General features: G+C 41.3%; 1 protein-coding gene across 1 annotated transcript in view; it reads right to left on the bottom strand.

Annotated features, from left to right (window-relative positions):
- LOC128688799 (uncharacterized) overlaps window positions 1-9,087 on the bottom strand; it is a 158,765-nt gene extending 149,678 nt beyond the window's left edge. Inside the window, exon 1 of the mRNA XM_070085687.1 lies at window positions 8,951-9,087. The gene's annotated coding sequence lies outside the window, so the exon portion shown is untranslated. The remainder of the gene's footprint in view (window positions 1-8,950) is intronic.
- Window positions 9,088-22,160: the final 13,073 nt, after the last annotated feature.

The following is a 22,160-nucleotide window of genomic DNA, read 5'->3' as shown; positions in this document are numbered from 1 at the left end:
TGAAAAATCCACAAATCCCGTGGATAATAAACCTTCAAATCAGTATAAAAAGAGTATACCTACTCCCACTAAACCACAGAATGGGAAATCCCATATAGGCATTTATCAAGCTGTGAATACAACAGACAGTAAACAAACTGTCACACATAAACGTACTCCAAAATGTGTACTTTGTGATGGAACACATTGGGCACAGTATTGTATTCAATACACATCAATGGAGGCACGTAAACAACGTGTTCATCAGCTGAAAAGGTGCATCAAGTGTTTAGGTGAACACAAGGGAGGAAAATACTCACTGAAGAAGTGTTTTAAATGCAAAGGTATGCATCATACAGCATTATGCCCAAATACTTTTGCTGAACAGCAGAAGACTTCCACAGAATCAGGAAGTCAACAAGCAACAGCATTAAATGTGAGAGATAAGTTTAAAGCAACTGCTCTCCCGATAGCTCGAGTTCAGTTATCTAATAGATTACACAAAACCAATGTGCTAACACTATTTGATCAAGGCTCACAAAGGTCCTTCATAGGAAGAACAGTGCTGCAGAAACTGAATAAACAACCCTATGCCAAAGTACAGTAAGATATAGCTGTTTTTTTCCACAATTCTGGTAAACAGACATATGACCTAGCCAGAATCACTGTTGGTCTAGGAAATAGGAAAAAGACAGTAGAAGCTGTGGTAGTAGATGATTTGCATAAGTCTGTGCAGATCCAGGGATTAAAAGAAACAGTTGCAGCACTGAAAGCAGCTAAGGTCAAGTTAGCCTGTCCTGACATACAGAGGGACACAATTAGTCCAATTGATTTAATCATTGGAAGTGATTATTATCACTGTTTTGTGCAAAATATAGTAAGTAAACATGATGTTCACTTGCTGAAAACAGCAGGAGGTCACATGATATATGGTCCCATTCTCTCTCAAAGTGGGAAAGCTGATATTGACTCAGTGGAAAACGTACTAGTTACGAGAATAACCGCTGATCATGAACCGCAGCAAAAATTATCATTACTGGAAGAAATGAGTGAACCAGTTGATAGATTGTCGGATTTAGATGCGATAGGTATTGATGTAAATAAACCAAACCCACAAGAGTCTCAGACTTATAACCAATATTTGGACACTGCTAAATATAAAGATGGACAGCAGTTGCCCAGTTTCAAGGGATGTGTTGAAGATTGTGGTTAGGGGCACGCACAGGATCTCTGCTCCTTCTCTAAGGACCCATGGGGAGATGACCGGTCCCATCGCCTTTGAGGTATCAAGGTCACTTAGCAGCTTCTGCACCTCCTCCTCAGTTGTTCGTATGTCATCCAACACTTGTTGGTATATTCCCTCTTGATGTTCCCCTCTGTGCTGTCTTCCCACAGCCCTTCCTGTCTCTACTGTAAAAACTTCCTTAAATCTCCTGTTTAGCTCCTCACATACCTCCTGATCATTTCTTGTGATTTCTCCACCTTCTGTCCTCAGTCTGGTCACCTGGTCTCTGACTGTTGTCTTCCTCCTGATGTGGCTATACAACAGTTTTGGGTCAGTCTTGATTTTCGATGCTATGTTATTTTCATACTGATGCTGGGCCTCCCTCCTTACCTGTGCATACTCGTTCCTGGCTCTGCCACTGATCTCCCTATTTTCATGTGTTCTCTGCCTTCTGTACTTTTTCCATTCTCTATTGCACTTTGTTTTTGCCTCCTTACACCGTCGGGTAACCCAGGGGCTCATTCTGGTCTTCCCATTGTTTCTGTTGCCCTTGGGAATAAACCTTTCCACTGCCTCCTTGCATTTTGTTGTTACATATTCCATCATTTCATTTACTGGCTTTCCTGCCAGTTCTCTGTCCCACGGAACCTCCTGCAGGAAGTTCCTCAACCGTATGTAGTCCCCTCTTTTATAGTCAGGCTTTTCCCATTCAACTCCTGTTACTCTCTCCACTTGCAACTCTATGTATTCAAAGCACAGAACCACGTGGTCACTAGCTCCTAGGGGACTCTCATATGTGATGTCCTCAATGTCTGAACTGCCCAGGGTGAACACAAGGTCCAATCTTGCTGGTTCATCCTCCTCTCTCACTCTGGTAGTGTCCTTAACATGCTGATGCATGAGGTTTTCCAGCACCACATCCAACATCTTGGCTCTCCATGTTTTGGGACCCCCATGTGGCTCCAGGTTTTCCCAGTCAATCTCCCTGTGGTTGAAATCCCCCATAACCAGCAACTTTGCTCTGCTGGAGTGAGCTCTTCTTGCCACCTCAGCAAGTGTGTCCCCCATTGTTCTGTTGCTCTCTTCATATTCCTCTCTTGCCCTCCTGCAGTTCTGTGGTGGATTATACATCACTGCAATGACCACCTTGTGCTCCCCAGACTGAAGTGTACCTACTATGTAGTCCCTTTCTCCTGTCTCGTCTATGCCTCCCATTTTCTCGAATTTCCATCGATTTTTTACGAGCAGAGCAACTCCTCCTCCCCCTCTGCCCCTTCTATCTTTCCTCATGATCTGGTATCCTGGTGGGAAGTTTGCATCTGTTATTGTCTCCGTGAGTTTTGTTTCTGTAACTGCTATGATGTCTGGGGACTTCTCATTGATTCTTTCTTGCCATTCCTCATGTTTATTCGTTAATCCATCTGCATTTGTGTACCAAACCTTCAACTTCTGTTCTAATACTGTAACTGTGGTCCTAGGGGAATACTGGGGTTGGGAGAGCAGGAGCCCTGGTGGGGGCCTGTGGGGGGTTGCAGTGAAGGTGGAGGAAGAGCTCCCATAGGGGGCTGCTGTAGGGGTAGGGTTCGTGGTGCAGGGGGTGGGAACAGAGGGATCAGTGTGTGATGGTTGGTTTGGGTTGTTCAGTTACCTTGGGGGTGTCGTGGCTGGAGTCCTTCTGCAGGTGTTTCTGGGGGGTGTGCTTGTCCTTCCACCTGTTCCTGGGTTATTCTGCTCTCCTTTTTCATTTCCTCCCGTTCCTCCTTTCGTTTTTGCGCTCTTTCAGTATCATCCTGTCCTCCTGTGTTCTGTCTCGATCGAGGTACACACTCATGAACTCCTGTTTGCCTCTCAGCCGTGCTTTCTCCTGCAGGATCATTGTTCGGGTTGATTCTGCCTTGAAAATTACTTTGAGAGGCCGATTTCTTTTCTTTGTGAACCACCCTGTTCTCCAAAAATTTGCCACCTGGGTTATGTCTCCCTCGCCTATTACCTTCATGATACCTTCAATCGCTTTTTTCTCCTATTGCTTTCTTTCATCATAAGTTTCCCCTTTAGCTTCATCTAGCCCATAGACAAAAACTGATCTCTCCCTTTCCACCTCCCACTGTGACTCCCATTGCATCCTCTGAGGTGTTTTAGTTCCTTCCCGTGGAGTGTTCCTTCAGTCCCTTCCCTAGCTGTGGCCCCTATGCTCATTGGTTTGTCCTTCCTGCTCACCTGTTCCTGGCTCCCACAAGTGTCTGGTAAGGTCCCTGCACATGTCCTAGTTCCTTCAATGTCTTCCAACCTCTCATTCTGTCCTAGTGTGCTCCCTGTCTTTGTTTTGGCCATATGTGGGTTTGACAGGACCTCTGCATACAGTTTAGCTTCCATGCTCCCTTCAGACCCATTGTCTGTGTCTGATGTAGACATTGCTGATGCCATTTCTGTAATATCTTTGTCTCTAGGCTGTTTCAGATGTCTCAGCTCATCTTCTAATCTCTGTATCTTGGTTTCTGCTGCTGTGGCATGTTGCTTCCACCTTCTGCATTCTGCTGCTAACCTCTCCTCCATCTTTATTGCAAGCTCATCTAGCCTCCTTCCCCAGTCTTCTTCCCTTTTTTGAGCTCTGCCTCCCAGTCCTCCCTCCCAGATTCGTCCTTCGGGCCCCTTGTTCTCATCGTAGTTCTAGGTTGCTCCATTGCTCCACAGAAGGAAGGAGGAGAGATGGTTAGGGGGAGTGCGGATGGATGGTTATGGGGGAGGGGGAGGATGGTTATTGGAGGGGGAGACGTAGTTGGGGGGGTTAGATGGTTTGGGGGAGGGGTTAGATGGTTTGGGGGAGGGGTTAGATGGTTTGGAGAAGGGGTAGGTGGCTAGGGGGAGGGGGAGGGGTGGTTAGGGGAAGGAGGAGTACGTGTTTGTGTCAAACGTATATGTGCTTGTGTATGTGTGAGAGCATGTGTGGGAGAGAGAGAGGGATGGGATTAAGGGGGGAGAGGGGGAGGGGGAGAGAAGGATGAGTGACCTTTAGAAGCGGGGGAGGTGTGTGTGTGTGTGATGGGATTAGAAGGGGAGGGAGGGGAAAGAAGGCTGAGGGCAGTGTGTGTGTGTGTGTGTGTGTGTGTGTGTGTGTGTGTGTGTGTGTGTGTTAAAATCTAGAACTTTTCGTAATTATATGTAGAGTCAGGTAAGGTACTGCACCGCTAGAAACGATGATTGTCATCTCCACTACCTGACCAACACACATTAGGTACTCCCTAGAATGTAATTTTAAGATTCTACTCAAACCAATAAAATGACGTTAAAGGGGCAATTACTTTTAAAAATTTGATAGTTTATGTTTCTACCCAATATAGCATCAATTTTATAGCTAATATTAAAAAACTGGTGAAGAGTTGTAGCAAGAAGATAACATTATTTATAATGTACTCTTCTATAATACACTCATAACCCGCACATAACAAACTGAAAGTCATGACGTTTCCTAAGTACTTGTGTGTGACAAGTGGAACCGAATTATCGTCATAAGTTTCGTTCTGCTATACTCACCTAATTGTACCCACCTAATTGTGGTTGCAGGGGTCGAGACTCAGCTCCTGGAGCCACCTCTTCACTGACTGCTACTAGGTTCTCTCCCTCTCTGCTTCCTGAGCTTTGTCATACCTCTTCTTAAAACTATGTATGGTTCCTGCCTCCACTACTTCACTTGCTAGGCTATTCCACTTCCTGATGACTCTATGACTGAAGAAATACTTCCTAACGTCCCTGTGACTCGTCTGAGTCTTCAGCTTCCAGTTGTGACCCCTTGTTTCTGTGTCCCCTCTCTGGAACATCCTATCTCTGTCCACCTTGTCTATTCCCCGCAGTATCTTGTATGTCGTTATCATGTCTCCCCTGACCCTTCTGTCCTCCAGTGTCGTCAGTCCGATTTCCCTCAACCTTTCCTCGTACGACATTCCCCTGAGCTCTGGGACTAGCCTTGTTGCAAACCTTTGTACTTTCTCTAACTTCTTGACGTGCTTGACCAGGTGTGGGTTCCAGACTGGTGCTGCATACTCCAGTATGGGCCTAACATACACAGTGTACAGTGTCTTGAACGATTCCTTATTAAGGTATCGGAACGCTATTCTCAGGTTTGCCAGGCGTCCGTATGCTGCAGCAGTTACTGTGCAAGTTACTGTGTACTGTTCTAGTCATGGCATTGTACCTGTTTATTATATACTCCTCTATAATTAGTGTAGAGAACAGTTAACATTTAACGTTAAGTGTATCTGCTACTACAGAAAATATATTATGCGTTAATATAGCAGACTTGTGTCTCCCAACCAGTGATAGACGATCAATTCTCTGTTTTTCCACACGGCCGTTTTTTATATTTGCTTATTTTAAATTAAATATATATGTTAATAAATTAAATACATGTTTTTGCATGTTAATTTATATGAATGAAGAAAACATTGGAGTTTATTTAATACAAAAGAGAAAAGTACACTGAATTTGCCTCTCCTCCAGTATTTGTTGCCCCATTCAACACAATGTCAGGTGGACTGTACTATTAAAGTGTAGAAGCAACCTTCATGAACCTGTCCATCAGACTGAGCGAGTACAAAAACCCATGCCGAAGGAGGGTACAAAGATGCCTGTGTTACCCAGTAACAGGAATGAGAACTAACCAGTTTTCATCTAACCGGTTCTTGACTGACATAAAAACAGCAAAATAAAGTATCTCCAGTACTTTAGTTGACATAGGTGTCGACGACACTTTGCACCTATATCGTGGCTGGGCAGTTAGTAGCCGGTACAACTGACCTAACTGCTGCTACACTTAGTCTCACTGCAGTCACTTGTACCATGGTTATATATACTGCGATACTGCAACCATGTGTTTTTTTCCCTTCATACTTGATATGATTATCTTCATTGCCTCGTGGCACTTTCTTCACATATCTTCGTTATTTGTTGTTTAATTCTACCTTCCTGTTCCCTTTACTATTCCACTTTGCTCAAAAAATTATCTGTACAGTACCTGCAACACAAGTGAGCATCAATGACCGCCACGACACATACCCGGAGCACTTCATCAAATGTCTCACTGTACACAACCACCATTACCATCTAGACCTCCCAAGCTACTTTCTCCAGCTCGCTTGGGGACAACTGTCGCCCCTTATTTGTGTGTGTCTACCTAGCAGTCGTTCCGCGGGTCAACGCCCTTGAGGCGCGATCCTCGACCAGGCTTTCCGGTGGATCAGGCCCTGATCAATGAGGCTGTTACTGCTGGCAGCATGCAATAGGACGTACAAACCACAGACCCACTTATCGAGTACTGACTATAAGTATCTGTCCAGTTCCTTCTTGAAGACTGCCAGAGGTTTGTTGGTAATTACCCTTAGGTATGATGGGAGGGTGCTGAACACTCTTGCACCCCCTGACACTTATTGTGTTTACTCTAAGTGTACCCATGGCTCCCCTGTTTGTAAATGTGGGTATGTTGCACTGTCTGCCTCTTCTCTTCCTTATATAGTAACTTCTGCATCCAGTTTAGGGACCACGCCTTCTAGGATTTTGTGGTCACAGTGGAGCCAGTGCTAACCTCTCTGTGTATAAATATGCATAGTTGGATGAATCTTATTGTAGCCAGCTGGCTCAATGGCTTACGTGCTGGCCTGGAGTTTTAGGACTCAATCGCCATGAGTTCAATCCCCGCCGGTGGAATGGTTTGTTTGCAATCGTTATTACGATTTCATGAATCATGGTAAAATTATGATGTATCTTTCTTGTCTGCGTTCCAGGGAGTACAGGCCAAGAGACCTCATTGTGTGTATGTGTGTATTTTCTTACCTAATTGTGGTTGCAGGGGTTTGATTCACAGCTCCTGGCCCCTCGTCTTTGCTATTCGCTACTAGGCTCACTCTCTCCCTGCTCCATGAGTTTCATCGTATCTCTTCTTAAAGCTATGTATGGATCCTGTTTCCACTACGTCACTCTCCAGATGATGATGCCTCTTTTGGTCTTAGAATTTTGACTGGAATAGAAGCGTGTGAGATCAATTTTCTTGGTAAGTTTTCGGTAAACTTGAAATCTTAGGTTGTTATCCACTTCGCCAACATCATCCCCTCAAGCGTCACTTGGTTACGTTACGTGGACGACGTCCTCGTAATAACTCCCAAACGTTTTGATGTACGGAATCTTCAGGTAAGGCTCAACGCAGTTGAACCGGCGATCCAGTTTACACTAGAAGAAGAGTCCAATGACAAGCTACCTTTTCTAGACGTCCTTATTCACAAAGTAGATAACCTAAGATTTCAAGTTTACCGAAAACCTACAAATAAAAAAGATCTCGCACACTTCTATTCCAGTCAAGATAGTAAGACCATCATCATCGGATTCTTTCTAAGAGCGTTCCGAATTTGTAGTCCTGAGTTTCTTGACGAGGAATGTACAAACATTCACCAAACCTTCACTGATTTACATTTTCCTTCCTTTTTCATCAAAGATTGCAAGAAAAGAGTTTTTCAGATCATTAATTCTTAACGCACCAACACCACTCCTAACAAAGTTATAATTCTTCATAACAGCCAAGTTGCTTTGAACATTTCTAAAGTACTTGCACAAGCTAACACTAGAGTCGTCATCGCTTCCGGTCCTTCAATAAAGGATCTAACCAGGACAAAATCCAAGCACCATGAACCAGTCAACACAGGGGTTTACACTATACCCTGTGGAGACTGCGACAGGATGTAAGTAGGTGAAACAGCAAGAAACCTCGAAACCAGCCTCAGTGAATACATTTATGCATGTAGGAATGTAAAACACCGAAATTCCACCAATCATCTCATGAAATTCAGGGACGCCCAGTTAGTGATCAAAGAAACCAATTTCCACAGACGGAAGTGCCTTGAATCATCACTAATATCTATTTCTAATACAATTAAACAAAACAAAGGCAGCTTCACCATCTCTGAAGTTTTTGCAAGAATCCTCCTGAAAACAGTAAACCCTGCCATCACATAGTCTCTCCTGTTAATACTACACAAAGCACATTACAGAGAATGAACATTGAAACAGGCCTTCTCTAATCCAACCTCCAATAGAAATTTTTGTCTAACCTATTTTCATTTCATCCAAGTAATAGCTTTTATATCCTTTTACTCATGTGCAAGTTAATTGTTCTACCAAACTGTATTACTACTACTATTACTACTTATATCACTACTACTATTACTACTTATATCACTACTACTACTACTACTACCACTAGTATTGCACCTCACTCTGAGCCTATATATACCCTCTGTGTCCATGTACTGTTTGTAACGGCTTGACAAAGCTCCTGGAGAGCGAAACGTTGCCACAATAAAATGTCACATTAGTTGCACTTGTGTCCATTTACTTTACATAATATTACTTAGAAACCTAGCTGACATCAGTATCCTTAATTAAAACTGTCAACATGTAAATTACCAGGTTTAACACAGCAGTTAGTAGGTCCGAAACATAATATTTTTTTGTTTACTTTTAATGTAGTTGTTCACATACAGTTACACACTACATGTAATTGAAGGTGAACAACTACATTAAAAGTGAACAAAACAATATTGTTTCTGACCTACAAACTGCTGGGTTAAACCTAGTTACTTACATCGAATTTTAACTGGACATTCTGTGGAACCATTTTTTCACGTTTTTTACGTGGCAACATTAATGAGTATCTGCATTAAACGTTTCTCTTAGATATATTCAACAAGTGAAGTTAGTTCTTACCTGTATTACAAATCCAGTGCGACTAACTGGTGCCAGTTGTTACTGATGGATCAGACCACTTCTGACTGGCAGGTCCAGCCAGGAAAGAGCGTTCACTCACTGCCCTTTAGATCTTCTATATTTCTTCCTGTTATATCTGTAAGATATTTGAAAATTTATTTCTAATTATAAAAACACTGCTTTAAACCGCCTATTTTTCTAATTACTTATTTTTTATGGCTGGTTATATATCTCTAAAAATTCTTGTATTAGGGAAAAAACACGCGACTTTAAAATAGAAAAGAAAACGGAGCTTATTGAAACAGCGGGTAAACTCTTGCTTTTATTCGGTTGAATATAAACCCTCAAGAGTTTATAAAAAACAAAATATTTTTCTTTACTAACCAAGTAATGTTTCATTTATGTTGTGATCTATAGGTCATATTTCCTAGGATGTGTCTCACATCTTATGTATGGAAAATTTTATGGGGGGGTTACCTGTATGTACCTCAACATTACATGCATACGAGTAATCTCATTGGGAGACAACAACTATATTGCTTACCGTAGTCACCCGTGTAGACATGTGAGAAAACTTAATCACCTCTGGTCACTGCAGGTGGCCCCTCGACCCTCACAATCTTATCCATATCTATCCGAGACCAGTATAAATTGGATAGCACCCACAAGTACGGTGCTACTAATTAATTGTGGACTGTATAGATTATATTAGTTTAACTGAATGAAGGAGGGGGGGTAGGTTACACACAGATATATCCATCAAGGAAAAACACTTGTACATAATCCCACCACTTACCAGATATTCTCTGGTGGTCACTTGATATAGCTGGATCACCCATAACCTATCCAATTACATCATACCTAACTGGCCAGTATCAGTCTGCTATAACTAGAAGGGTTACTTAACTGTGGGTGATTGGTACTCCTTATTTCCTCCATTCACCATCTCATTTCGATGTCCTGCTACACCGACACGGTTCTTATTCCAGCAGGACGAGGTATTCGTTGGTTTGTCCCGGTTTACAAGTCGTGACTCCATAAAAACTTCACTATCCTTGGGACAGGAACCACGAGTTCTAACCTGTTCACTCGGAGCAGGGCGACTTATTTCACTTCACGCATTCTCTTAACTTAGTGTTATTATCACTGATTACATTACAATTCACAAGACGATTTAATTTTTTTTTCTTTTTTCTTATTCGCCGGTACTCTCCCGGCCCGGGTCTTTTCCAAGTAGTGGTGACCCGGCCTTGGCTCCCTATCTGGGGAGTATCTCGAGACCTAAGTCTCCCATGGGAGGAGGTACAAGTACACCCTCATCTTTGGGACCAAGTGTCCCCAGGCCTAGCCACAGTCCCTGCCCTCACGGGGCTCGTAGAGAGAAGCTAGGCCTCTGGTCTGCCATCTGCCCCACCCCAAAGGGGCTCACGGGGATGGCAGTCTTATGAGCTGCAGATGATAGCAAGCTCAGGCCTTCTTCGATGATTTAATGTCTCATAATTATTATACACATTAGAGGTCACTCCATTAAGATCTGAAACCGATGAGTGAGGATTAAATCATGGGTGTTTTCCCCAGGACACACTCCATGGCGGCACACCAGTCACCTCCGGTCCCACCATTATTCACTAATTTTACACTTTATTACGGTGGTCCTGTAAATCACGTTCTCTCACTCTTCACCAGGAACGGTTACGACACTTCCTATTATGAAGTGAGGCCTATATTAATCCTTAGGCCGCCGTGAACACCAATTTCCTGTTCCGATGCTTTCCCAGCCTCTTCGCTCAATTAAAAACACTCCCGCTCCCTGATGCCCCGTCTCGACCTCTTTCCCCGCACATCCGCGCAGGCGCAGAGGGAACCTTGTTGGTTCTATTCGAAATACAATTTAGAACAACAGTAATGCGTTAACCATGTATATTTACATTATAAAAAAATATACAGTATAATTATGGGAATTTATTTTCCACATTAAGTCATATTAGAATGTGACCCACAATAAACTTTGGAACATAATTTTGATAATAGCTACGTCCAATATATGTTCCCAGTCAATTCACTCATAAAGTCATGTAAGAAGCTTATTTTATGGTATAAAGACACTGTATATACAGACACAATGCATAAGGGAAAATGTATGTACACTGGATGTTAAAACGAACTGTTTTTTTTTATATAATTTTCCTGTAATTGGTGTAATAATAATTATCAATCAATCAATCAATCAAGTTTATTCTCTATAGAGATTACAATGTGGGGTTTACAGGTTTTGGATATTGTGTGGTTTACATGTTATAAAATACTAATTACAGAGGGGGCCACTAGGACACCTAGCATGGCTAGGCATTTCGGGCAGAATTGATTAATTCTTAACTCTAAATTAATACAAATTATGGAGTAAGTTGGTATTAAGGCTAAGTGACTACATTATAGTTTGTGAGTTTAGCAATGTAAATGCTTTTGTTTTGGCACAATACACATGTTCTATATTGTAGTATCACAGGCAAACTTATGACTAGTTAGGATTCATTATTTCATGATGAAGGTTCGTATTTCCGTGATTATAGTCAAGTGGGTGAGTGAGTGTAAGTGGGAACAAGTGGTTTTCATGTAGTTAGTTGTCGGGGTGTATCAGGGAGATAAGATGTTGTCTAACGGTAGTTTTGAAGGTGACGAGTGTGTCTGCAGTTCTAGAGCTTTCAGATAGGGTGTTCCAGATTTTAGGCCCTTTGACATACATAGAATTTTTGTAAAGGTTTAGTCGGACACGGGGAATGTCATAGAGATGTTTTGTGTCTGGTGTTATGCCTGTGTGTCCTGTCACAAGTATCAAGAAAACGTTTTAGGTCAAGGTTAATATTGGAATTTAAGGTCCTGTAGATGTAGATTGCACAGTAGTAAGTGTGGATGTTCTGAACAGGGAGTAAGTTTAGATCTATGAATAGTGGGGGGGGGGGTGTTGCCACGGATGGGATTTAGTGATTATTCTTACTGCAGCTTTCTGTTGGGTTATTGGCTTTAGGTGTGTTGCTGCAGTTCATCCCCAAGCACGAATAGCATAGGTGAGGTATAGATAAATAAGTGAATGGTATAGTGTGAGGAGGGCAGTTTGTGGCACATAGTATAGTATCTTGGAGAGGATTCCAACCGTTTTGGATACTTGTTATGTGTTGGATATGGATGCTGAAATTCAGATTGTTGTCGAGGTATAGGCCTAGGAATTTGCCCAGGGCCGGATTACCGCATAGGTAAACTAGGCATTTGCCTAGGGCCTCGCGCATTTGGGGGCCCCGCGGTCCAAGGGGTTCAGGGGCTCATCCAAGACTGCACACATGGTGCAAGTGCAAAGGGGTCCCTACCTAAAAAGTTCAAGTGTTTGGAGAGTAAAATTGATTTTTAAAAATTAATCAAAACAAAAATAAATAATGAAATAAAATAAAATAAAAATAAATAAACCTAACCATACATGGCAACACTCAACACGCCTTTGTTTACATCAGAACAGCTGTGTTTTCCCGCTAATGGGCGAGTATGGAAGATTCCTCTCCAGTTTTCTGTAGTAATTACACGTTATATATTCTGACGCCAAATGACTTCGAACAGGCGATAAATGACATGCCCATGCACTCTGCCCCAGGGCCAGACTCATGGAACTCCGTGTTCATCAAGAACTGCAAGAAGCCCCTATCACGAGCCTTTTCCATCCTATGGAGAGGGAGCATGGACACGGGGGTCGTCCCACAGTTACTAAAAACAACAGACATAGCCCCACTCCACAAAGGGGGCAGTAAAGCAACAACAAAGAACTACAGACCGATAGCACTAACATCCCATATCATAAAAATCTTTGAAAGGGTCCTAAGAAGCAAGATCACCACCCATCTAGAAACCCATCAGTTACACAACCCAGGGCAACATGGGTTTAGAACAGGTCGCTCCTGTCTGTCTCAACTATTGGATCACTACGACAAGGTCCTAAATGCACTAGAAGACAAAAAGAATGCAGATGTAATATATACAGACTTTGCAAAAGCCTTCGACAAGTGTGACCATGGCGTAATAGCGCACAAAATGCGTGCTAAAGGAATATTAGGAAAAGTCGGTCGATGGATCTATAATTTCCTCACTAACAGAACACAGAGAGTAGTCGTCAACAGAGTAAAGTCTGAGGCAGCTACGGTGAAAAGCTCTGTTCCACAAGGCACAGTACTCGCTCCCATCTTGTTCCTCATCCTCATATCCGACATAGACAAGGATGTCAGCCACAGCACCGTGTCTTCTTTGCAGATGACACCCGAATCTGCATGACAGTGTCTTCCATTGCAGACACTGCAAGGCTCCAGGCGGACATCAACCGAATCTTTCAGTGGGCTGCAGAAAACAATATGAAGTTCAACGATGAGAAATTTCAGTTACTCAGATATGGTAAACACGAGGAAATTAAATCTTCATCAGAGTACAAAACAAATTCTGGCCACAAAATAGAGCGAAACACCAACGTCAAAGACCTGGGAGTGATCATGTTGGAGGATCTCACCTTCAAGGACCATAACATTGTATCAATCGCATCTGCTAGAAAAATGATAGGATGGATAATAAGAACCTTCAAAACTAAGGAGGCCAAGCCCATGATGACACTCTTCAGGTCACTTGTTCTATCTAGGCTGGAATATTGCTGCACACTAACAGCACCTTTCAAGGCAGGTGAAATTGCTGACCTAGAAAATGTACAGAGAACTTTCACGGTGCGCATAATGGAGATAAAACACCTCAATTACTGGGAGCGCTTGAGGTTCCTGAACCTGTATTCTCTGGACCGCAGGCGGGAGAGATACATGATTATATACACCTGGAAAATCCTAGAGGGACTAGTACCGAACTTGCACACGAAAGTCACTCACTACGAAAGCAAAAGACTTGGCAGACGATGCAACATCCCCCCAATGAAAAGCAGGTGTGTCACTAGCACGTTAAGAGACCATACAATAAGTGTCAGGGGCCCGAGACTGTTCAACTGCCTCCCAGCACACATAAGGGGGATTACCAACAGACCCCTGGCAGTCTTCAAGCTGGCACTGGACAAGCACCTAAAGTCGGTTCCTGACCAGCCGGGCTGTGGCTCGTACGTTGGTTTGCGTGCAGCCAGCAGCAACAGCCTGGTTGATCAGGCTCTGAACCACCAGGAGGCCTGGTCACAGACCGGGCCGCGGGGGCGTTGACCCCCGGAACTCTCTCCAGGTAAACTCCAGGTATCTAGACTTGTACTGTGACAGATTAACTGAAGTGTTGTTGATAGACATTGATGTGCATGGATTAATGTTTGTTTTCGCCTCTAAATGTTAAGGGAGGTACCTGATAGGGTTACTTGACCAGTAAAGACGCATGGACCAGTAAAGACGCATTTTTGGTAAAAATACTATAAAGAAAAACCTAAAAACACAAACTGACTTCCGTTTGTAGGTTTTAAAAGCACTTTGTCCTGTCTTTAAGTCTTTATCATTTCAATAACAGATCTCAATTGATTGATGTTCTACATCACTTCCGTCGCAAATGCTTAGTTTTCAAGTTGCGACGGAAGTGATGTAGAACATCAATTAATTTACTACATATTTCCCCAGAAACACATAAGCCACATCAGAAAATCGTTGGTTGAGTGAAACTGAAAATTGTCCCTGCATTCTTTATTTCTCATGTCCTTATCTATGGTGGTAGGTCATATATCATGCAAAACATAATGATTAGTTTAGTTATGAAAATGGTAATATAAATACCATTGTGCATTGTTCTTGGACTCAGTATGATTTCTGTTTAAGTAAGTTGGAGATCAAGGAGGATGAATTAGTAAAATATTCGTAGCCCAAATCACTAACCTAATCTATGGTAAAAGTTCTGTATATGACTCCTTTCTGGTAACGTTTTGAATTTTTAGATGTGCAGCCAGAGGAAAGGGGGTTACAAGGGCCATATCCCCCCAACTGACAGAAAAAAAATAATAATAGTTAAAAAATTAATTATAATTGATTATGAAAAATTTGTATTTGCATGATCACAGACAGTGATACATCCTCATTATGGCATCTCGTGAACGTGATGTTGGACGTTCTTATGCGAGTTGGTCACAGAAAAGAAAGAAGAAAATTCAAGAAGAAGAACAGAAAAAGAAAGATGTAGGAAGCTGCAGAAAGATCACAGACATGCTCACGAAAACAGTTTCTGATGTTACCAGTACAGTTGAATCTGCAGATACGTCAGATCATACAGGAAGCCCTCCCTCCATTATTTCTCAGCCAGCATCTACTTCTTTTGTGTCCCCTCTCAATGTCTCAAGGGACATTTCATCCACAGGATTTGTCTTAAAAGATCCTGCCTCATGGCCAAATGTAATCCCAGATTCTCTACGTAATGCTTTCATTGCAGAAAACTTCAGTCAAACTCTGAACATTGACTTTAGGAAATCAGCAAGGATTTATGATGATGGAAGTCGTCGTTGTTTAAGGTCATCTATGTTTTATAGGAAGCTTGCAAATTCAGAAACTGTAAAAAGATCATGGATGGTATACTCTGAAAGCTCAGGAAAAGTGTACTGTTCAGCATGCAAGCTATTTTCTACCAAAGAAAATACCTTCACACAAGGGTTCAATGACTGGAAAAATTCCAAGCGTTTCGAGGAACATGAAAACAGCACCACTCACAGGAGCTGCATTTTAGCCAGTGTATTTCATGCACAGAAAAAAGGCTTATTGGATTCTCATTTGGAAAATCAAACTGAAAAAGAGCGCACTTATTGGAGAAAAGTTCTAGAAAGAGTTGTTGCTGTTGTAAAATTCTTAGCTCTAAGAGGACTTGCTTTCCGTGGAGAAAATGAGGTTTTTGGTTCGGAAAACAATGATAATTTCCTATGGATCATAGAACTGTTAGCACAATTCGATCCATTCTTAGCAAATCATGTGTCACGCCTTGGAAATGCAGGAAGAGGCACTGTATCTTACATGTCATCTACTATATGCAATGAATTTATTGAACTGATGACTAAGAAGGTCCTCAATAACATCATAGCAGCTGTGAAAACTGCAAAATACTTTGCAATAAGTGTATATTTGTTACAAAAAACGCGATTCTAAAAGCTTAGAGATCTCCAGTGAATACTAGAAAGGACTGCCCTTCTAGCATCCAGCCTGTTACTGGGTTTTCGTAACAAGTAGTCAGTATCCTTGTCCAGTTATCCATTAGAATTCAGTATGATTCAATAGTGCTTCAGGATTACAACTGGTAGACTACTAACTAGAGAAATTAAAATTTAATAAATTTATTAAGTCTAGAGGTATATTATCAAAGTAAATTAAATTAATAATAATCAAAATAATAATAATAATCACTTCTCTCGTATACAATAGTATTGTGCTGAAAGCACATATCACATTTATAATTCTTAAGTACCATCTGGTACATTAACATTTAATAAGATATTACAAATATGTACAAGTAAGTTTGTGTATGTGTGTAAGTGCTCTAAGTAGTTCGTTATGTCTCGAGACTCGACTAGACTTAAACAAGTGACTGACAAAGTCCTCCAATAAACTAACTTCTTGACCAACTGGCAATCAGAACAGTCTGCTTGAACAATAAAAAGAATGCTAAGCCCAATAGCAATATAACAAACAACTGCGACACAGAATCAGGAACAAGGAAATAATATAACGACACTAAGTAGGGACCATCAGCAGATCCTCCACAAGTCACCAAACTCCCATACTACTGAATCTAAGTTCAGCATAAGAAAATCCCCGACTGTGATAATACACAGATACCAGTACAAGTTAGGTCAGAAGCTACAGCTCAGGACCTGAGTTGCTCAGAGTGTCTAAGCGACACACAACCTCAGTACAACGTCGAAAATCACTAAGTCTATACAATGTTCTGTGAACAGAGTTCTACAGAACTAACAAGAATAATGAGACAGACAATCTGTCCAACCACCAAGAGAGTCTAGCCCAGACTGAATACTTCAGGCGAGGTGAGGACACCCCCCCTCGATCACGTGATAGCTCCGTGGACAGCTGCAGCTCGGAAACAGAAGCCGGCCGTCTAACGAGCCACAAGTGATAATTACAGTAGTTAGACAATCAAGACTTGAGCTGAGCACATAATATGTAACATCCTACCTAACAACATAACTACATCAAATAATATTATAAAGCAATATATTCACGATTTAGCTATTATCACAAATATAAGCAGTATAAAATTATATGAAAAGATAATAATTATATATATATATATATATATATATATATATATATATATATATATATATATATATATATATACATAATCATTGCAACCCATTCAGGGGTTGCAACACCCCCCCAACACGACAAACGGTTGCACTAGGAGTTGCATTAATGTCTTTTACGTTACTGATTACTCAGGTTACATTACTAACAATATAATATAACAAAAAATATAAGACTCAATCTTGTGCCAAGCACTTCTATAATTTCACAGCGTATATACAATAAGATATGCCCCTAGTACTAGGGCAGTACACAGTATCATATCTCCGCATACTCGTGGTTATGTACATCAGTGCAGAGACAGGATAGCGCAGACAAGCCTGACACGATGAGGCTCGATCATAATAGAGGAGAATGCATTCCACTCTTAAGTAGTGGTTGTGGAATGCTGTGCAGTATGGACATCTGAGTATGAAACAGCTTAAGGTGTGTAGTGAAGGGGGGGGTCTGCGGCAGGACAGTGTTCCGCCAAGCAGTAACATCGCCCACACGACACTACCTACTCATCACTCAGCTTATGTCTCCTCCTCATATACATCACTACTGTGAATATATAAATATAATAATTAGACATGAGTATACATAGTTAATATGGGCTGGAGGGATTAAGTTACTGTACTGAATTTGACATGGCAAGTAACAAAAGGTATTTGGGCATAAAATTACGTAAATTTTAAATGGGGAAGTGCCCAAATACTCGTCAAATTGTTCCAAGGACACCACAAGAGCTAGAGCCTCTTTCTCAATAGTGGCATAATTTTTCTGGTGTCGTTTAAGCTTAAATGAATAGTAACATATAGGATGGAGAACATCAGTGGATGCTGACTGTTGGAGCAGCACAGCACCCACTGCATAACACTCACATCTATACGTAAAAAGAAGGGAAGATTGAAATTAGGACTCAACACTGGAGCAGAGGAAAGCAGATGCTTCAACCTTTTGAATGAGTCTGAACAATGTCTAGTCCAGATGAACTGAACTTTGCTACTAATGAACACAGTGAGAGGTGTAGGTGGAGGTGTGTGCGCTGGCTTGCCTGTCACTTGACACACGTGGCAACGTCGCACATCTTTGGCCAAGTAAAATGTTTTGCCAGTTTACCGAGTGTCTTCTTGACACCCAAATGTCCTATGGGACTATTGTGAGCAAAATCAATGGCTTGTTCACGAAATGTAACTGGTAACACTACGAGATGCTTGACTGTGGTGGAAACACTATCAGCTGACAACTTGCGTGTATTTTTCTCCATCAGTACACCGTTACTATAATAGTAACAATTATCGAGATCCTTTGCTTCACTCTCAGTAATTGCTATATCTCTCAGTCTTTCCAGTGACTGATCAACAAACTGATCCTTGATTAAATCATCATGAGTTAGAAATTTAACGTCAGTTGTGTCCTGACTAGGTTGCTGACAGGGGGGAGTCAATGTTAATGACCCTTGGTGCAGAGCGTCACTAAACAACATGTTCAAGCCCAAATCATTGTCATCCACTAACTCAACAGGAGACAAGGATGGTTGTTGAATCTTTGACATAGCTCTAGTAATTGTGCTGAGAGGAAATAAAATAGGCTTCTCTCTACAAGCTTCAATGGCATAATTATCATCAGTGTTATTATCAATCACAAGTGGTTCTTTACATATACCAGCATGAAGGATATCGTTCCCTATCAACAAGTCCACTGACCTGATGGGAAATACACCACTGGATATACCCACTGAAATAAAACCAGTATAATAGCTCGTTTGAATATAAACTTTGTGCAGAGGTACTTTTATAACAGCCTCTCCATAGGCTTCTAACAATACATCTATCTTGCAATAGGTATCATCAGTTATGGGCATTGCATCTCTTAATAACGTGAGATAACTGTCAGTGTCTCTGAAAGAAATTATCTCAGTTAGATGTGATTCGTCAAATCCTACTTTACCTCTCGAAAAGTAAGGACTCATCGCTGAACGAATCTTTTCGTCAGATACACTTTCTGACGCTAGTCATTTATCCTGAGTAACATTATCTAAAACAGTAGGATCAGAGGTATTACTAGGATTATGGTGCCTTTGTTGCTCTGAAGAGGATACGACTTGTGTGGGGGCACCAGCCGCACGACTGTTTCTCGTATCTCTTTCTAACTTATAGCAATACTCTCTAGCATGTCCTTTTCTGTTACAATAGTTACATTTAACTTTCTTCTCGATATCAGATTTCTGTCTAGCCACAGAGACAGATTCAGGATTGTGAGTTTTCCTGGTAAAGGTACGAGAAGTTACAGTAGCAGGTACATCAGGCCGGCAATGAGCAGCTGATTTAGGTTGACAACTTCTAGGACAATTTTTAGTTACCTTGTTTCTCTGTGTTTTAGTACGTACAAGTTTGTGAGAAATCTCATAATTGTCTGCTAATGCTGCAATTTCCAGAATATCCGAGGTAGTATGATTGATCAGATATTCTTGTATGTCAGCAGACATACAGTTGTTAAACTCTTCGCGTAGTAACAACTGAACAAGACTGTCGTAGTTGTTACACTTGGCAGATCTACACTACCTCTCAAATACAACTTTTTTCTCACGAGCAAACTCTACACAAGTTTGATCTTGTCGTCGTTGTAACGTACGAAATGCGCTTTGATAACTTACAGGTAACAAGTTATACGTCTCTAGAATAGTTTGTTTGACAGCGTCATAACTAATGTACTTGGCAAATGGTAAAGCAGCAGTACAAATTTGAGCTCTTCCTGTCGCAGCTGTGTGCAACAAGGTAGCCCAGTGCTTACGTGGCCAGTTCATAGCACGTGCCTGGTTCTCAAACACATCAAAATAGGTCTCTAAGTCACTCTCAAAAAACTTAGGAACCATGGATGCAGCTTTCTGCACATTAAATGTGTCCTGTGATATATCGGTCTGTTGTCTTCCAAGACGAACATTTTCTCTCTGGAAATCTTCTTCGTTCAATTTCCTCTGTGCCTCTATTTGTGCAGTCTGCAACATAATGAGGCGTTCAAACCTCTCAAACTGTTCCTGAGAGATAGGACCAGTGGGAAATGGAGGAGTAGGGAAATTAACATGTCTTTCTGGACGATCCTTAGGTCGGGCACCTCGTTCAACCGTCCCTAGAGAGTCTAGATCTGGTCTATGATAAGTAGATACAGGTGTAGCATACACAGTACTAGCGTGAGGCTTAGTCATACTACCAGCTATACTATCAGTTAGGAGGGAAGGCGTAAGCGAGAACTGAGCTACACTAGGCTCAGACACTTCTGCCATAGTTGCTCTTTCTTCTAAGTAATCAAATAGAGTCATACTTCCTAAATGTGACACTAGGCTTTCTGAGTCTGAATCACAATCAGACATCTCTGTATGAGCAGGAAACAATATATCTTTAATTAACGCTCTGACAGTTTCTGTGGTGTAATTCCTGTTATACGTCACACCGATATATTTGGCTACTCGCCAACACGTCTGAAGTTTTAATGTACTTAACTCAGACAAAGTCAGAGTATCAATTAACTGTTTCACTTTAGCATACATCACAAAAATAAGTGTACTACGAGAGAGTGATTATGGGAAACTATAATCCTAATAGGAATTTTAGTGTTGGATATCTTAGAGTTAGAACTCAAACAGTATTTCCATCTCCTTGGATCAAGAGACTCAGTCAGGCGCATACATCCACCTGGTATGTTGTACAAGACTAAACTCAAAGTCTTCATATTAGGAAAGTACTCAAAGTGTTTGAGTACTTTGAGTTACTAGTATGTCAAACTGGACAATTTATCCAACACCTTGGATCAAGAGCCTCCCGGACAGGCCCCCATTTGTTACAAAAAACGCTATTCTAAAAGCTTAGAGATCTCCAGTGAATGCTAGAAAGGACTGCCCTTCTAGCATCCAGCCTGTTACTGGGTTTTCATAACAAGTAGTCAGTATCCTTGTCCAATTATCCATTAGAATTCAGTATGATTCAATAGTGCTTCAGGATAACAACTGGTAGACTACTAACTAGAGAAATTAAAATTTAATAAATTTATTAAGTCTAGAGGTATATTATCAAATTAAATTAAATTAAATTAATCACAGTAATCAAAATAATATCACTTCTCTCGAGTACAATATTATTGTGCTGAAAGCACATATCACATTTATAATTCTTAAGTACCGTTTGGTACATTAACATTTAATAAGATATTACAAATATGTACAAGTAAGTTTGTGTGTATGTGTGTAAGTGCTCTAAGTAGTTTGCTATGTCTCACGACTCGACTAGACTTAAACAAGTGACTGACAAAGTCCTCACATAAACTAACTTCTTAACCAACTGGCAATCAGAACAGTCTGCTTGAACAATAAAAAGAATGCTAAGCCCAATAGCATTATAAGCAACTGCGACACAGAATCAGGAACAAGGAGTTAATATAACGACACTAAGTAGGGACCATCTGCAGATCCTCCATTAAAGCCACAAAACTCCCATACTACTGAATCTAAGTTCAGCATAAGAAAATCCCCGACTGTGATAATACACAGATACCAGTACAAGTTAGGTCAGAAGCTACAGCTCAGGACTTGAATTGCTCAGAGTGTCTATGCGACACACAACCTCAGTACAACGTCGAAAATCACTAAGTCTATACAATGTTCTGTGAACAGAGTCTCCAGAACTAACAAGAATAATGAGACAGACGATTTGTCCAACCACCAAGAGTGTCTAGATCAGACTGAATACTTCAGGTGAGGTGAGGACACCCCCTCGATCACGTGATAGCTCCGTGGACAGCTGCAGCTCAGAAACAGAAGCCGGCAGTCTAATGAGCAAAGAGCGATAATTACAGTAGTTAGACAATCAAGACTTGAAGGGAGCACATGTTACATCCTACCTAACAAAGGAAGCTAAGTCAAATAACCTTATAAAGCA

Source organism: Cherax quadricarinatus, chromosome 16 (assembly GCF_038502225.1).
Source record: "Cherax quadricarinatus isolate ZL_2023a chromosome 16, ASM3850222v1, whole genome shotgun sequence".
Taxonomy (NCBI): domain Eukaryota; kingdom Metazoa; phylum Arthropoda; class Malacostraca; order Decapoda; family Parastacidae; genus Cherax; species Cherax quadricarinatus.
This window is presented reverse-complemented; position numbering and strand designations above follow the sequence as displayed.